Genomic DNA, 14,662 nt, shown 5'->3' on the forward strand with positions numbered 1-14,662 from the left:
TACACCATTTATTCAGTACGACATGCTTATAGATGATTTGTGAATAATTTATGTAGTGCTTATGAAGCCTTTATAATGCTTTACAACATGTGGAGAATATTTCAAGGGCAGCATCATAACATCGCAAAAAATCTGAAACTTTTTGTCAAAAAAAATTGGATGCAGAAAAACTCATCCATGTTTTTGTCACTTCTAGATTAGACTACTGCAACGCTCTAGTCTCTGGCTACTTCTAGATTAGACTACTGCAACGCTCTAGTCTCTGGCTACTTCTAGATTAGACTACTGCAACGCTCTAGTCTCCGGCTACTTCTAGATTAGACTACTGCAACGCTCTACTCGCTGGCTACTTCTAGATTAGACTACTGCAACACTCTAGTCTCTAGTCTCTGGCTACTTCTAGATTAGACTACTGCAACGCTCTAGTCTCTGGCTACTTCTAGATTAGACTACTGCAATGCTCTAGTCTCCGGCTACTTCTAGATTAGACTACTGCAACGCTCTAGTCTCCGGATACTTCTAGATTCGACTACTGCAACGCTCTACTCGCTGGCTACTTCTAGATTAGACTACTGCAACACTCTAGTCTCCGGCTACTTCTAGATTAGACTACTGCAACGCTCTAGTCTCTGGATACTTCTAGATTAGACTACTGCAATGCTCTAGTCTCCGGCTACTTCTAGATTAGACTACTGCAACGCTCTAGTCTCCGGCTACTTCTAGATTAGACTACTGCAACGCTCTAGTCTCCGGCTACTTCTAGATTAGACAACTGCGACGCTCTAGTCTCCGGCTACTTCTAGATTAGACTACTGCAACGCTCTAGTCTCCGGCTACTTCTAGATTAGACTACTGCAACGCTCTAGTCTCCGGCTACTTCTATATTAGACTACTGCAACGCTCTAGTCTCCGGCTACTTCTAGATTAGACTACTGCAACGCTCTAGTCTCCGGCTACTTCTAGATTAGACTACTGCAACGCTCTAGTCTCTGGCTACTTCTAGATTAGACTACTGCAACGCTCTAGTCTCCGGCTACTTCTAGATTAGACTACTGCAACACTCTAGTCTCCGGCTACTTCTAGATTAGACTACTGCAACGCTCTAGTCTCTGGTTACTTCTATATTAGACTACTGCAACGCTCTAGTCTCCGGCTACTTCTAGATTAGACTACTGCAACGCTCTAGTCTCCAGCTATTTCTAGATTAGACTACTGCAAAGCTTTAGTCTCCGGTTACTTCTAGATTAGACTACTGCAACGTTCTAGTCTCCGGCTACTTCTAGATTAGACTACTGCAACGCTCCACTGTCTGGCTACTTCTAGATTAGACTACTGCAACGCTCTAGTCTCCGGCTACTTCTAGATTAGACCTCTGCAACGCTCTAGTCTCCGGCTACTTATAGATTAGACTACTGCAACGCTCTAGTCTCTGGCTACTTCTAGATTAGACTACTGCAACGCTCTAGTCTCTGGCTACTTCTAGATTAGACCTCTGCAACGCTCTAGTCTCCGGCTACTTCTAGATTAGACTACTGCAACGCTCTAGTCTCCGGCTACTTCTAGATTAGACTACTGCAACGCTCTAGTCTCTGGCTACTTCTAGATTAGTCTACTGCAACGCTCTAGTCTCTGGCTACTTCTAGATTAGTCTACTGCAACGCTCTAGTCTCTGGCTACTTCTAGATTAGTGTACTGCAACGCTCTAGTCTCCGGCTACTTCTAGATTAGACTACTGCAACGCTCTAGTCTCCGGCTACTTCTAGATTAGACTACTGCAACGCTCCACTGTCTGGCTACTTCTAGATTAGACTACTGCAACACTCTAGTCTCTGGCTACTTCTAGATTAGACTACTGCAACGCTCTAGTCTCCGGCTACTTCTAGATTAGACTACTGCAACGCTCTAGTCTCCGGCTACCCGGATAAATAACTACCTAAACATCAGTTAGTTCTAAACACGGCTGCTAGAATCTTGACTAGAACCCCAAAATCCAATCATATTACTCCAGTGCTAGCCTCTCTACACTGGCTTCCTGTTAAGGTTAGGGCTGATTTCAAGGTTTTACTGCTAACCTACAAAGCATTACATGGGCTTGCTCCTACCTATCTCTCTGATTTGGTCCTGCCGTACATACCTACACGTACGCTACGGTCACAAGACGCAGGCCTCCTTCCTGTCTCTAGAATTTCTAAGCAAACAGCTGGAGGCAGGGCTTTCTCCTATAGAGCTCCATTTTAATGGAATGGTCTGCTTATTAATGTGAGAGACGTAGACTCGGTCTCGACCTTTAAGTCTGGACTGAAGACTCCTATGGCCCAGGGGTGTGAAGGTGGATGGCAAGGCACTGGCATGACGAACTGCCCTTGCTGTCTCTGCCTGGCCGCCTCCTCTCTCTCCACTGGGATTCTCTGCCTCTGACCCCATTACAGGGGCTGAGTCACTTACTACTCAGGGTAGTAAGTTGGTGGTGTGTTGATATCCCCCCCCCCCCCCCCCGTGCTTCTCAATCTGCTTTGCTTTCTGTTTGGGGTTTCAGGCTGGGTTTCTGTATAAGCAGTTGGTGACATCAGCTGATGTAAAAAGGGCTTTATAAATACATGTGATTTTTAAAGTGGGACCAAAAACAGCTATAACCATGACTCACTCAGACCAACAGATTAGGTAATCACATGCAGTGACTTCGGAAAGTATTCAGACCCATTGACTTTTTACACATTTTGTTACGTTACACAGCCGCCTTATTCTAAAATGTATGAAAAACAAAATCCTCAGCAATCTACTCACAATACCCCATAATGACATCACAATACCCCATAATGACATCACAATACCCCATAATGACAATGAACGATGCTGCAAATTTATTAACAATAAAACACTGAAATATTACATTTACATAATTATTCAGAACCTTTGCTATGAGTCTCGAAATTGAGCTCAGATGCATCTTGTTTCCATTGATCATCCTTGAGATGTTTCTACAACTTGATTGGAGTCCACCTGTGGTAAATTCAATTGATTGGACATGATTTGGAAAGGCACACACCTGTCTATATAAGGTCCTACAGTTGACAGTGCATGTCAGAGCAAACACCAAGCCATGAGGTCGAAGGAATTGTCTGTAGAGCTCTGAGACAGGATTGTGTTGAGGCACAGATCTGGGGAAGGGTACCAAAAAAATGTCTGCAGCATTGAAGGTCCCAAGAACACAGTGGCCTCCATCATTCTTCAATGGAAGATGTTTGGAACCACCAAGACTCTTCCTAGAGCTGGGAGCCCGGGCCAAACTGAGCAATCGGGGGAGAAGGGCCTTGGTCAGGGAGGTGACCAAGAACCTAATGGTCACTCTGACTCTAGAGTTCCTCTGTGGAGATGGGAGAACCTTCCAGAAGGACAGCCATCTATGCAGCACTCCACCAATCAGGCCTTTATGGTAGAGTGGTCAGACAGAAGCCACTCCTCAGTAAAAGGCACATGACAGCCCGCATGGAGTTTGCCAAACGGCACCTAATGATTCTCAGACCATGAGAAACAAGAATCTCTGGTCTGATGAAACCAAGATTCAATTATTTGGTCTCAATGTCAAGAGTCACATCTGGATGAAACCAGGAAACATCCCTACAGTGAAACATGGTGGTGGCAGCATAATGCTGTGGGGATGTTTTTCAGCAGCAGGGACTGGGAGACTAGTCAGAGAAAGATGAACGGAGCGAAGTACAGAGAGATCCTTAATGAAAACCTGCTCCAGTGCTAGCCTCTCTACACTGGCTTCCTGTTAAGGCTAGGGCTAATTTCAAGGTTTTACTGCAAACCTACAAAGCATTACATGGTCTTGCTCCTACCTATCTCTCTGAGTTGGTCCTGCCGTACATACCTACACGAACGCTTCGGTCACAAGACGCAGGCCTCCTAACTGTCCCTAGAATTTATAAGCAGACAGCTGGATGCAGGGCTTTCTCCTATAGAGCTCCATTTTTATGGAACGGCTCAAGACCTCAGACTGGGGTGAAGGTTGACCTTCCAACAGGACAACGGACCTAAGCACACATCAGAGACAAGACAGGAGCTGCTTCGGGGACAAGTCTCTGAATGTCCTTGAGTGGCCCAGCCAGAGCCCGGACTTGAACCCTCAAGGCTATAATTACTGCCAAAGGTGTTTCAACAAAGTACTGAGTAAAGGGTCTGAATAGTTATGTAAATGTGATTTCTGTTTATTATTATTTTTGTATAATTTAGCAAAAATGTCTTAAAACCTGTTTTTGCTTTGTCGTTATGGGTTATTGTGTGTAGTTTAATGAGAAAAAAAATGAATGGGGAAGAACAGCACACCAGCAGGCTCCAGACGTCGTAGGGTCAGAGTTAAATAACCCTGTTCTATATTAACAAAGATAGGGTTTACAAAAACAAAACATTTTGGTGAGTGGAATTCAGGATTTATTTCAATTACTCAAAGCAATGCCTGTGTTGTGTGGATTACGATACAGTATGTTTAGTATAAAACAATCCTTTAGGGATGAGGAGGAGGAGGAGGAGGAGGAGGAGTGACAGTAACTCAGAGAAAGGAGGACCAGGAGGAAACGAGAGGACACAGGGGGAGAGTGACACTGACAGGAACTCTGAGAGAAAGGAGGAAAAGAGAGGACACAGGAGGAGAGTGACACTGACAGTAACTCTGAGAGAAGGGAGGAAACGAGAGGACACAGGGGGAGAGTGACACTGACAGTAACTCTGAGAGAAGGGAGGAAACGAGAGGACACAGGGGGAGAGTGACACTGACAGTAACTCTGAGAGAAAGGAGGAAACGAGAGGACACAGGGGGAGAGTGACACTGACAGTAACTCTGAGAGAAAGGAGGAAACGAGAGGACACAGGGGGAGAGTGACACTGACAGTAACTCTGAGAGAAAGGAGGAAACGAGAGGACACAGGAGGAGAGTGACACTGACAGTAACTCTGAGAGAAAGGAGGAAACGAGAGGACACAGGGGGAGAGTGACACTGACAGGAACTCTGAGAGAAGGGAGGACCAGGAGGAAACGAGAGGACACAGGAGGAGAGTGACACTGACAGTAACTCTGAGAGAAAGGAGGAAACGAGAGGACACAGGAGGAGAGTGACACTGACAGTAACTCTGAGAGAAAGGAGGAAACGAGAGGACACAGGGGGAGAGTGACACTGACAGTAACTCTGAGAGAAAGGAGGACCAGGAGGAAACGAGAGGACACAGGGGGAGAGTGACACTGACAGTAACTCTGAGAGAAGGGAGGACCAGGAGGAAACGAGAGGACACAGGAGGAGAGTGACACTGACAGTAACTCTGAGAGAAAGGAGGCACCAGGAGGAAACGAGAGGACACAGGGGGAGAGTGACACTGACAGTAACTCTGAGAGAAAGGAGGACCAGGAGGAAACGAGAGGACACAGGAGGAGAGTGACACTGACAGTAACTCTGAGAGAAAGGAGGCACCAGGAGGAAACGAGAGGACACAGGGGGAGAGTGACACTGACAGTAACTCTGAGAGAAAGGAGGACCAGGAGGAAACGAGAGGACACAGGGGGAGAGTGACACTGACAGGAACTCTGAGAGAAAGGAGGACCAACAGGAAACGAGAGGACAGGAGGAGAGTGACACTGACAGGAGGACCAGGGAGGAAACGAGAGGACACACCGTTGAAGAATCCTGAGACATAGAAACCACCCTAGTTATGAAGACATGGAGACCGTTGAACAATCCTCTGTGTGTGTATGTGTGTGTGTCTCTATGTGTGTGTGTGTGTGTGTGTGTGTTAATGTGTGTGTGTGTGTGTGTGTATCACCAAGAGATGATGCAACAGTCTGTAGGAGTTGTTCTAGGATCAGACAGCACTGATCAAACACACTTCACCATGACATCACCCTCCCCTGCTCTCTGCTCTGACACTCTGTGTGTGTGTGTGTGTGTGTGTGTGTGTGTGTGTGTGTGTGTGTGTGTGTGTGTGTGTGTGTGTGTGTGTGTGTGTGTGTGTGTGTGTGTGTGTGTGTGTGTGTGTGTGTGTGTGTGTGTGTGTGTGTTCTGTGTTCTGTGTTCTGTGTTCTGTGTTCTGTGTTCTGTGTTGCCAGCCCAGAAGATAATAATTGGTGTGGCGAAGGCGAGTGGCAGATCAGAGAGAGAGAACGAGAGAGCGACAGAGAGAGGGACAGTGTGTGAGTATGATAGAGTGAAAGGGGAGCTACTACTAAGAGAATCCCCCATTTCTCCCTTCTTTAAAGTCCACCACAGACACTGTGCTCATCTTTCTTTTAATGACAGGTTTAGATATCAGAGGGAAGAACATCAACTGAAGAGAGAGAGAGAGAAAGGGAGAGGAGGAGTGGAGTCCAGCCCCTGGTCTCTCCCTCTCTCCATCCAGAATGGTAATCCACCCTGGTCTCTTCCTCTATCCATCCAGAATGGTAATCCACCCTGGTCTCTCCCTCTATCCATCCAGAATGGTAATCCACCTGGTCTCTCCCTCTCTCCATCCAGAATGGTAATCCACCCTGGTCTCTTCCTCTATCCATCCAGAATGGTAATCCACCCTGGTCTCTTCCTCTATCCATCCAGAATGGTAATCCCCCTGGTCTCTCCCTCTATCCATCCAGAATGGTAATCCACCCTGGTCTCTCCCTCTATCCATCCAGAATGGTAATCCACCCTGGTCTCTTCCTCTATCCATCCAGAATGGTAATCCACCCTGGTCTCTCCCTCTATCCATCCAGAATGGTAATCCCCCTGGTCTGTTCCTCTATCCATCCAGAATGGTAATCCACCCTGGTCTCTTCCTCTATCCATCCAGAATGGTAATCCCCCTGGTCTGTTCCTCTATCCATCCAGAATGGTAATCCCCCTGGTCTGTTTCTCTATCCATCCAGAATGGTAATCCCCTGGTCTGTTCCTCTATCCATCCAGAATGGTAATCCCCCTGGTCTGTTCCTCTATCCATCCAGAATGGTAATCCCCCTGGTCTCTCCCTCTATCCATCCAGAATGGTAATCCCCCTGGTCTCTCCCTCTATCCATCCAGAATGGTAATCCCCCTGGTCTGTTCCTCTATCCATCCAGAATGGTAATCACCTGGTCTGTTCCTCTATCCATCCAGAATGGTAATCCCCCTGGTCTCTCCCTCTATCCATCCAGAATGGTAATCCACCCTGGTCTCTTCCTCTATCCATCCAGAATGGTAATCCCCCTGGTCTCTCCCTCTATCCATCCAGAATGGTAATCCCCCTGGTCTCTCCCTCTATCCATCCAGAATGGTAATCCCCCTGGTCTGTTCCTCTATCCATCCAGAATGGTAATCACCTGGTCTGTTCCTCTATCCATCCAGAATGGTAATCCCCCTGGTCTCTCCCTCTATCCATCCAGAATGGTAATCCACCCTGGTCTCTTCCTCTATCCATCCAGAATGGTAATCCCCCTGGTCTCTCCCTCTATCCATCCAGAATGGTAATCCACCCTGGTCTCTCCCTCTATCCATCCAGAATGGTAATCCACCCTGGTCTCTCCCTCTATCCATCCAGAATGGTAATCCCCCTGGTCTGTTCCTCTATCCATCCAGAATGGTAATCCCCTGGTCTGTTCCTCTATCCATCCAGAATGGTAATCCCGCTGGTCTGTTCCTCTATCCATCCAGAATGGTAATCCCCCTGGTCTCTCCCTCTATCCATCCAGAATGGTAATCCCCCTGGTCTGTTCCTCTATCCATCCAGAATGGTAATCACCTGGTCTGTTCCTCTATCCATCCAGAATGGTAATCCCCCTGGTCTCTCCCTCTATCCATCCAGAATGGTAATCCCCCTGGTCTGTTCCTCTATACATCCAGAATGGTAATCCCCCTGGTCTCTCCCTCTATCCATCCAGAATGGTAATCCCCCTGGTCTCTCCCTCTATCCATCCAGAATGGTAATCCCCCTGGTCTCTCCCTCTATCCATCCAGAATGGTAATCCACCCTGGTCTGTTCCTCTATCCATCCAGAATGGTAATCCCCCTGGTCTCTCCCTCTATCCATCCAGAATGGTAATCCACCCTGGTCTGTTCCTCTATCCATCCAGAATGGTAATCCACCCTGGTCTGTTCCTCTATCCATCCAGAATGGTAATCCACCCTGGTCTCTTCCTCTATCCATCCAGAATGGTAATCCCCCTGGTCTCTCCCTCTATCCATCCAGAATGGTAATCCCCCTGGTCTCTCCCTCTATCCATCCAGAATGGTAATCCCCCTGGTCTGTTCCTCTATCCATCCAGAATGGTAATCCCCCTGGTCTGTTCCTCTATCCATCCAGAATGGTAATCCCCCTGGTCTCTCCCTCTATCCATCCAGAATGGTAATCCCCCTGGTCTCTCCCTCTATCCATCCAGAATGGTAATCCACCCTGGTCTGTTCCTCTATCCATCCAGAATGGTAATCCCCCTGGTCTGTTCCTCTATCCATCCAGAATGGTAATCCACCCTGGTCTCTTCCTCTATCCATCCAGAATGGTAATCCCCCTGGTCTCTCCCTCTATCCATCCAGAATGGTAATCCCCCTGGTCTCTCCCTCTATCCATCCAGAATGGTAATCCCCCTGGTCTGTTCCTCTATCCATCCAGAATGGTAATCCCCCTGTTCTGTTCCTCTATCCATCCAGAATGGTAATCCCCCTGGTCTCTCCCTCTATCCATCCAGAATGGTAATCCCCCTGGTCTCTCCCTCTATCCATCCAGAATGGTAATCCACCCTGGTCTGTTCCTCTATCCATCCAGAATGGTAATCCCCCTGGTCTGTTCCTCTATCCATCCAGAATGGTAATCACCCTGGTCTCTCCCTCTATCCATCCAGAATGGTAATCCCCCTGGTCTGTTCTTCTATCCATCCAGAATGGTAATCCCCCTGGTCTCTCCCTCTATCCATCCAGAATGGTAATCCCCCTGGTCTCTCCCTCTATCCATCCAGAATGGTAATCCCCCTGGTCTGTTCCTCTATCCATCCAGAATGGTAATCCCCCTGGTCTGTTCCTCTATCCATCCAGAATGGTAATCCACCCTGGTCTCTCCCTCTATCCATCCAGAATGGTAATCCACCCTGGTCTCTCCCTCTATCCATCCAGAATGGTAATCCACCCTGGTCTCTCCCTCTATCCATCCAGAATGGTAATCCACCCTGGTCTCTCCCTCTATCCATCCAGAATGGTAATCCACCCTGGTCTCTCCCCCTATCCATCCAGAATGGTAATCCCCCTGGTCTCTCCCTCTATCCATCCAGAATGGTAATCCCCCTGGTCTCTTCCTCTATCCATCCAGAATGGTAATCCCCCTGGTCTGTTCCTCTATCCATCCAGAATGGTAATCCCCCTGGTCTGTTCCTCTATCCATCCAGAATGGTAATCCACCCTGGTCTCTCCCTCTATCCATCCAGAATGGTAATCCACCCTGGTCTCTTCCTCTATCCATCCAGAATGGTAATCCCCCTGGTCTGTTCCTCTATCCATCCAGAATGGTAATCCCCCTGGTCTCTTCCTCTATCCATCCAGAATGGTAATCCCCCTGGTCTCTCCCTCTATCCATCCAGAATGGTAATCCCCCTGGTCTCTCCCTCTATCCATCCAGAATGGTAATCCCCCTGGTCTCTCCCTCTATCCATCCAGAATGGTAATCCCCCTGGTCTCTCCCTCTATCCATCCAGAATGGTAATCCCCCTGGTCTGTTCCTCTATCCATCCAGAATGGTAATCCACCCTGGTCTCTCCCTCTATCCATCCAGAATGGTAATCCCCCTGGTCTGTTCCTCTATCCATCCAGAATGGTAATCCCCCTGGTCTGTTCCTCTATCCATCCAGAATGGTAATCCCCCTGGTCTCTCCCTCTATCCATCCAGAATGGTAATCCCCCTGGTCTCTCCCTCTATCCATCCAGAATGGTAATCCACCCTGGTCTGTCCCTCTATCCATCCAGAATGGTAATCCCCCTGGTCTCTTCCTCTATCCATCCAGAATGGTAATCCACCTGGTCTCTTCCTCTATCTATCCAGAATGGTAATCCCCCTGGTCTGTTCCTCTATCCATCCAGAATGGTAATCCCCCTGGTCTCTCCCTCTATCCATCCAGAATGGTAATCCCCCTGGTCTCTTCCTCTATCCATCCAGAATGGTAATCCCCCTGGTCTGTTCCTCTATCCATCCAGAATGGTAATCCCCCTGGTCTCTCCCTCTATCCATCCAGAATGGTAATCCCCCTGGTCTGTTCCTCTATCCATCCAGAATGGTAATCCCCCTGGTCTCTTCCTCTATCCATCCAGAATGGTAATCCACCCTGGTCTCTCCCTCTCTCCATCCAGAATGGTAATCCCCCTGGTCTGTTCCTCTATCCATCCAGAATGGTAATCCCCCTGGTCTCTCCCTCTATCCATCCAGAATGGTAATCCCCCTGGTCTCTCCCTCTATCCATCCAGAATGGTAATCCACCCTGGTCTCTCCCTCTATCCATCCAGAATGGTAATCCCCCTGGTCTCTCCCTCTATCCATCCAGAATGGTAATCCACCCTGGTCTCGTCCTCTATCCATCCAGAATGGTAATCCACCCTGGTCTCTCCCTCTCTCCATCCAGAATGGTAATCCCCCTGGTCTGTTCCTCTATCCATCCAGAATGGTAATCCCCCTGGTCTCTCCCTCTATCCATCCAGAATGGTAATCCCCCTGGTCTCTCCCTCTATCCATCCAGAATGGTAATCCCCCTGGTCTGTTCCTCTATCCATCCAGAATGGTAATCCCCCTGGTCTCTCCCTCTATCCATCCAGAATGGTAATCCCCCTGGTCTCTCCCTCTATCCATCCAGAATGGTAATCCCCCTGGTCTGTTCCTCTATCCATCCAGAATGGTAATCCCCCTGGTCTCTCCCTCTATCCATCCAGAATGGTAATCCCCCTGGTCTCTCCCTCTATCCATCCAGAATGGTAATCCCCCTGGTCTCTCCCTCTATCCATCCAGAATGGTAATCCACCCTGGTCTCTCCCTCTATCCATCCAGAATGGTAATCCACCCTGGTCTCTCCCTCTATCCATCCAGAATGGTAATCCACCCTGGTCTCTTCCTCTATCCATCCAGAATGGTAATCCTCCTGGTCTCTCTCTCTATCCATCCATAATGGTAATCCCCCTGGTCTGTTCCTCTATCCATCCAGAATGGTAATCCACCCTGGTCTCTCCCTCTATCCATCCAGAATGGTAATCCCCCTGGTCTGTTCCTCTATCCATCCAGAATGGTAATCCCCCTGGTCTCTCCCTCTATCCATCCATAATGGTAATCCCCCTTGTCTGTTCCTCTATCCATCCAGAATGGTAATCCCCCTGGTCTGTTCCTCTATCCATCCAGAATGGTAATCCCCCTGGTCTCATCCTCTATCCTTCCAGAATGGTAATCCCCCTGGTCTGTTCCTCTATCCATCCAGAATGGTAATCCCCCTGGTCTGTTCCTCTATCCATCCAGAATGGTAATCCCCCTGGTCTCTCCCTCTATCCATCCAGAATGGTAATCCACCCTGGTCTCTTCCTCTATCCATCCAGAATGGTAATCCCCCTGGTCTCTCCCTCTATCCATCCAGAATGGTAATCCCCCTGGTCTCTCCCTCTATCCATCCAGCATGGTAATCCCCCTGGTCTGTTCCTCTATCCATCCAGAATGGTAATCCCCCTGGTCTGTTCCGCTATCCATCCAGAATGGTAATCCACCCTGGTCTCTCCCTCTATCCATCCAGAATGGTAATCCACCCTGGTCTCTCCCTCTATCCATCCAGAATGGTAATCCCCCTGGTCTCTCCCTCTATCCATCCAGAATGGTAATCCCCCTGGTCTGTTCCTCTATCCATCCAGAATGGTAATCACCTGGTCTGTTCCTCTATCCATCCAGAATGGTAATCCCCCTGGTCTCTCCCTCTATCCATCCAGAATGGTAATCCACCCTGGTCTCTTCCTCTATCCATCCAGAATGGTAATCCCCCTGGTCTCTCCCTCTATCCATCCAGAATGGTAATCCACCCTGGTCTCTCCCTCTATCCATCCAGAATGGTAATCCACCCTGGTCTCTCCCTCTATCCATCCAGAATGGTAATCCCCCTGGTCTGTTCCTCTATCCATCCAGAATGGTAATCCCCTGGTCTGTTCCTCTATCCATCCAGAATGGTAATCCCGCTGGTCTGTTCCTCTATCCATCCAGAATGGTAATCCCCCTGGTCTCTCCCTCTATCCATCCAGAATGGTAATCCCCCTGGTCTGTTCCTCTATCCATCCAGAATGGTAATCACCTGGTCTGTTCCTCTATCCATCCAGAATGGTAATCCCCCTGGTCTCTCCCTCTATCCATCCAGAATGGTAATCCCCCTGGTCTGTTCCTCTATACATCCAGAATGGTAATCCCCCTGGTCTCTCCCTCTATCCATCCAGAATGGTAATCCCCCTGGTCTCTCCCTCTATCCATCCAGAATGGTAATCCCCCTGGTCTCTCCCTCTATCCATCCAGAATGGTAATCCACCCTGGTCTGTTCCTCTATCCATCCAGAATGGTAATCCCCCTGGTCTCTCCCTCTATCCATCCAGAATGGTAATCCACCCTGGTCTGTTCCTCTATCCATCCAGAATGGTAATCCACCCTGGTCTGTTCCTCTATCCATCCAGAATGGTAATCCACCCTGGTCTCTTCCTCTATCCATCCAGAATGGTAATCCCCCTGGTCTCTCCCTCTATCCATCCAGAATGGTAATCCCCCTGGTCTCTCCCTCTATCCATCCAGAATGGTAATCCCCCTGGTCTGTTCCTCTATCCATCCAGAATGGTAATCCCCCTGGTCTGTTCCTCTATCCATCCAGAATGGTAATCCCCCTGGTCTCTCCCTCTATCCATCCAGAATGGTAATCCCCCTGGTCTCTCCCTCTATCCATCCAGAATGGTAATCCACCCTGGTCTGTTCCTCTATCCATCCAGAATGGTAATCCCCCTGGTCTGTTCCTCTATCCATCCAGAATGGTAATCCACCCTGGTCTCTTCCTCTATCCATCCAGAATGGTAATCCCCCTGGTCTCTCCCTCTATCCATCCAGAATGGTAATCCCCCTGGTCTCTCCCTCTATCCATCCAGAATGGTAATCCCCCTGGTCTGTTCCTCTATCCATCCAGAATGGTAATCCCCCTGTTCTGTTCCTCTATCCATCCAGAATGGTAATCCCCCTGGTCTCTCCCTCTATCCATCCAGAATGGTAATCCCCCTGGTCTCTCCCTCTATCCATCCAGAATGGTAATCCACCCTGGTCTGTTCCTCTATCCATCCAGAATGGTAATCCCCCTGGTCTGTTCCTCTATCCATCCAGAATGGTAATCACCCTGGTCTCTCCCTCTATCCATCCAGAATGGTAATCCCCCTGGTCTGTTCTTCTATCCATCCAGAATGGTAATCCCCCTGGTCTCTCCCTCTATCCATCCAGAATGGTAATCCCCCTGGTCTCTCCCTCTATCCATCCAGAATGGTAATCCCCCTGGTCTGTTCCTCTATCCATCCAGAATGGTAATCCCCCTGGTCTGTTCCTCTATCCATCCAGAATGGTAATCCACCCTGGTCTCTCCCTCTATCCATCCAGAATGGTAATCCACCCTGGTCTCTCCCTCTATCCATCCAGAATGGTAATCCACCCTGGTCTCTCCCTCTATCCATCCAGAATGGTAATCCACCCTGGTCTCTCCCTCTATCCATCCAGAATGGTAATCCACCCTGGTCTCTCCCCCTATCCATCCAGAATGGTAATCCCCCTGGTCTCTCCCTCTATCCATCCAGAATGGTAATCCCCCTGGTCTCTTCCTCTATCCATCCAGAATGGTAATCCCCCTGGTCTGTTCCTCTATCCATCCAGAATGGTAATCCCCCTGGTCTGTTCCTCTATCCATCCAGAATGGTAATCCACCCTGGTCTCTCCCTCTATCCATCCAGAATGGTAATCCACCCTGGTCTCTTCCTCTATCCATCCAGAATGGTAATCCCCCTGGTCTGTTCCTCTATCCATCCAGAATGGTAATCCCCCTGGTCTCTTCCTCTATCCATCCAGAATGGTAATCCCCCTGGTCTCTCCCTCTATCCATCCAGAATGGTAATCCCCCTGGTCTCTCCCTCTATCCATCCAGAATGGTAATCCCCCTGGTCTCTCCCTCTATCCATCCAGAATGGTAATCCCCCTGGTCTCTCCCTCTATCCATCCAGAATGGTAATCCCCCTGGTCTGTTCCTCTATCCATCCAGAATGGTAATCCCCCTGGTCTCTCCCTCTATCCATCCAGAATGGTAATCCCCCTGGTCTCTCCCTCTATCCATCCAGAATGGTAATCCACCCTGGTCTGTCCCTCTATCCATCCAGAATGGTAATCCCCCTGGTCTCTTCCTCTATCCATCCAGAATGGTAATCCACCTGGTCTCTTCCTCTATCTATCCAGAATGGTAATCCCCCTGGTCTGTTCCTCTATCCATCCAGAATGGTAATCCCCCTGGTCTCTCCCTCTATCCATCCAGAATGGTAATCCCCCTGGTCTCTTCCTCTATCCATCCAGAATGGTAATCCCCCTGGTCTGTTCCTCTATCCATCCAGAATGGTAATCCCCCTGGTCTCTCCCTCTATCCATCCAGAATGGTAATCCCCCTGGTC

At 48.9% G+C, this 14,662-nt stretch overlaps 1 protein-coding gene across 1 annotated transcript in view; it reads right to left on the reverse strand.

The window, feature by feature from the left end:
* The window catches only part of dock1 (dedicator of cytokinesis 1), an 800,130-nt gene that overhangs the window by 184,890 nt on the left and 600,578 nt on the right, over positions 1–14,662 (reverse strand). The gene's annotated exons all lie outside the window — the stretch shown is intronic.

Source organism: Salvelinus alpinus, chromosome 3 (assembly GCF_045679555.1).
Source record: "Salvelinus alpinus chromosome 3, SLU_Salpinus.1, whole genome shotgun sequence".
Taxonomy (NCBI): Eukaryota; Metazoa; Chordata; class Actinopteri; order Salmoniformes; family Salmonidae; genus Salvelinus; species Salvelinus alpinus.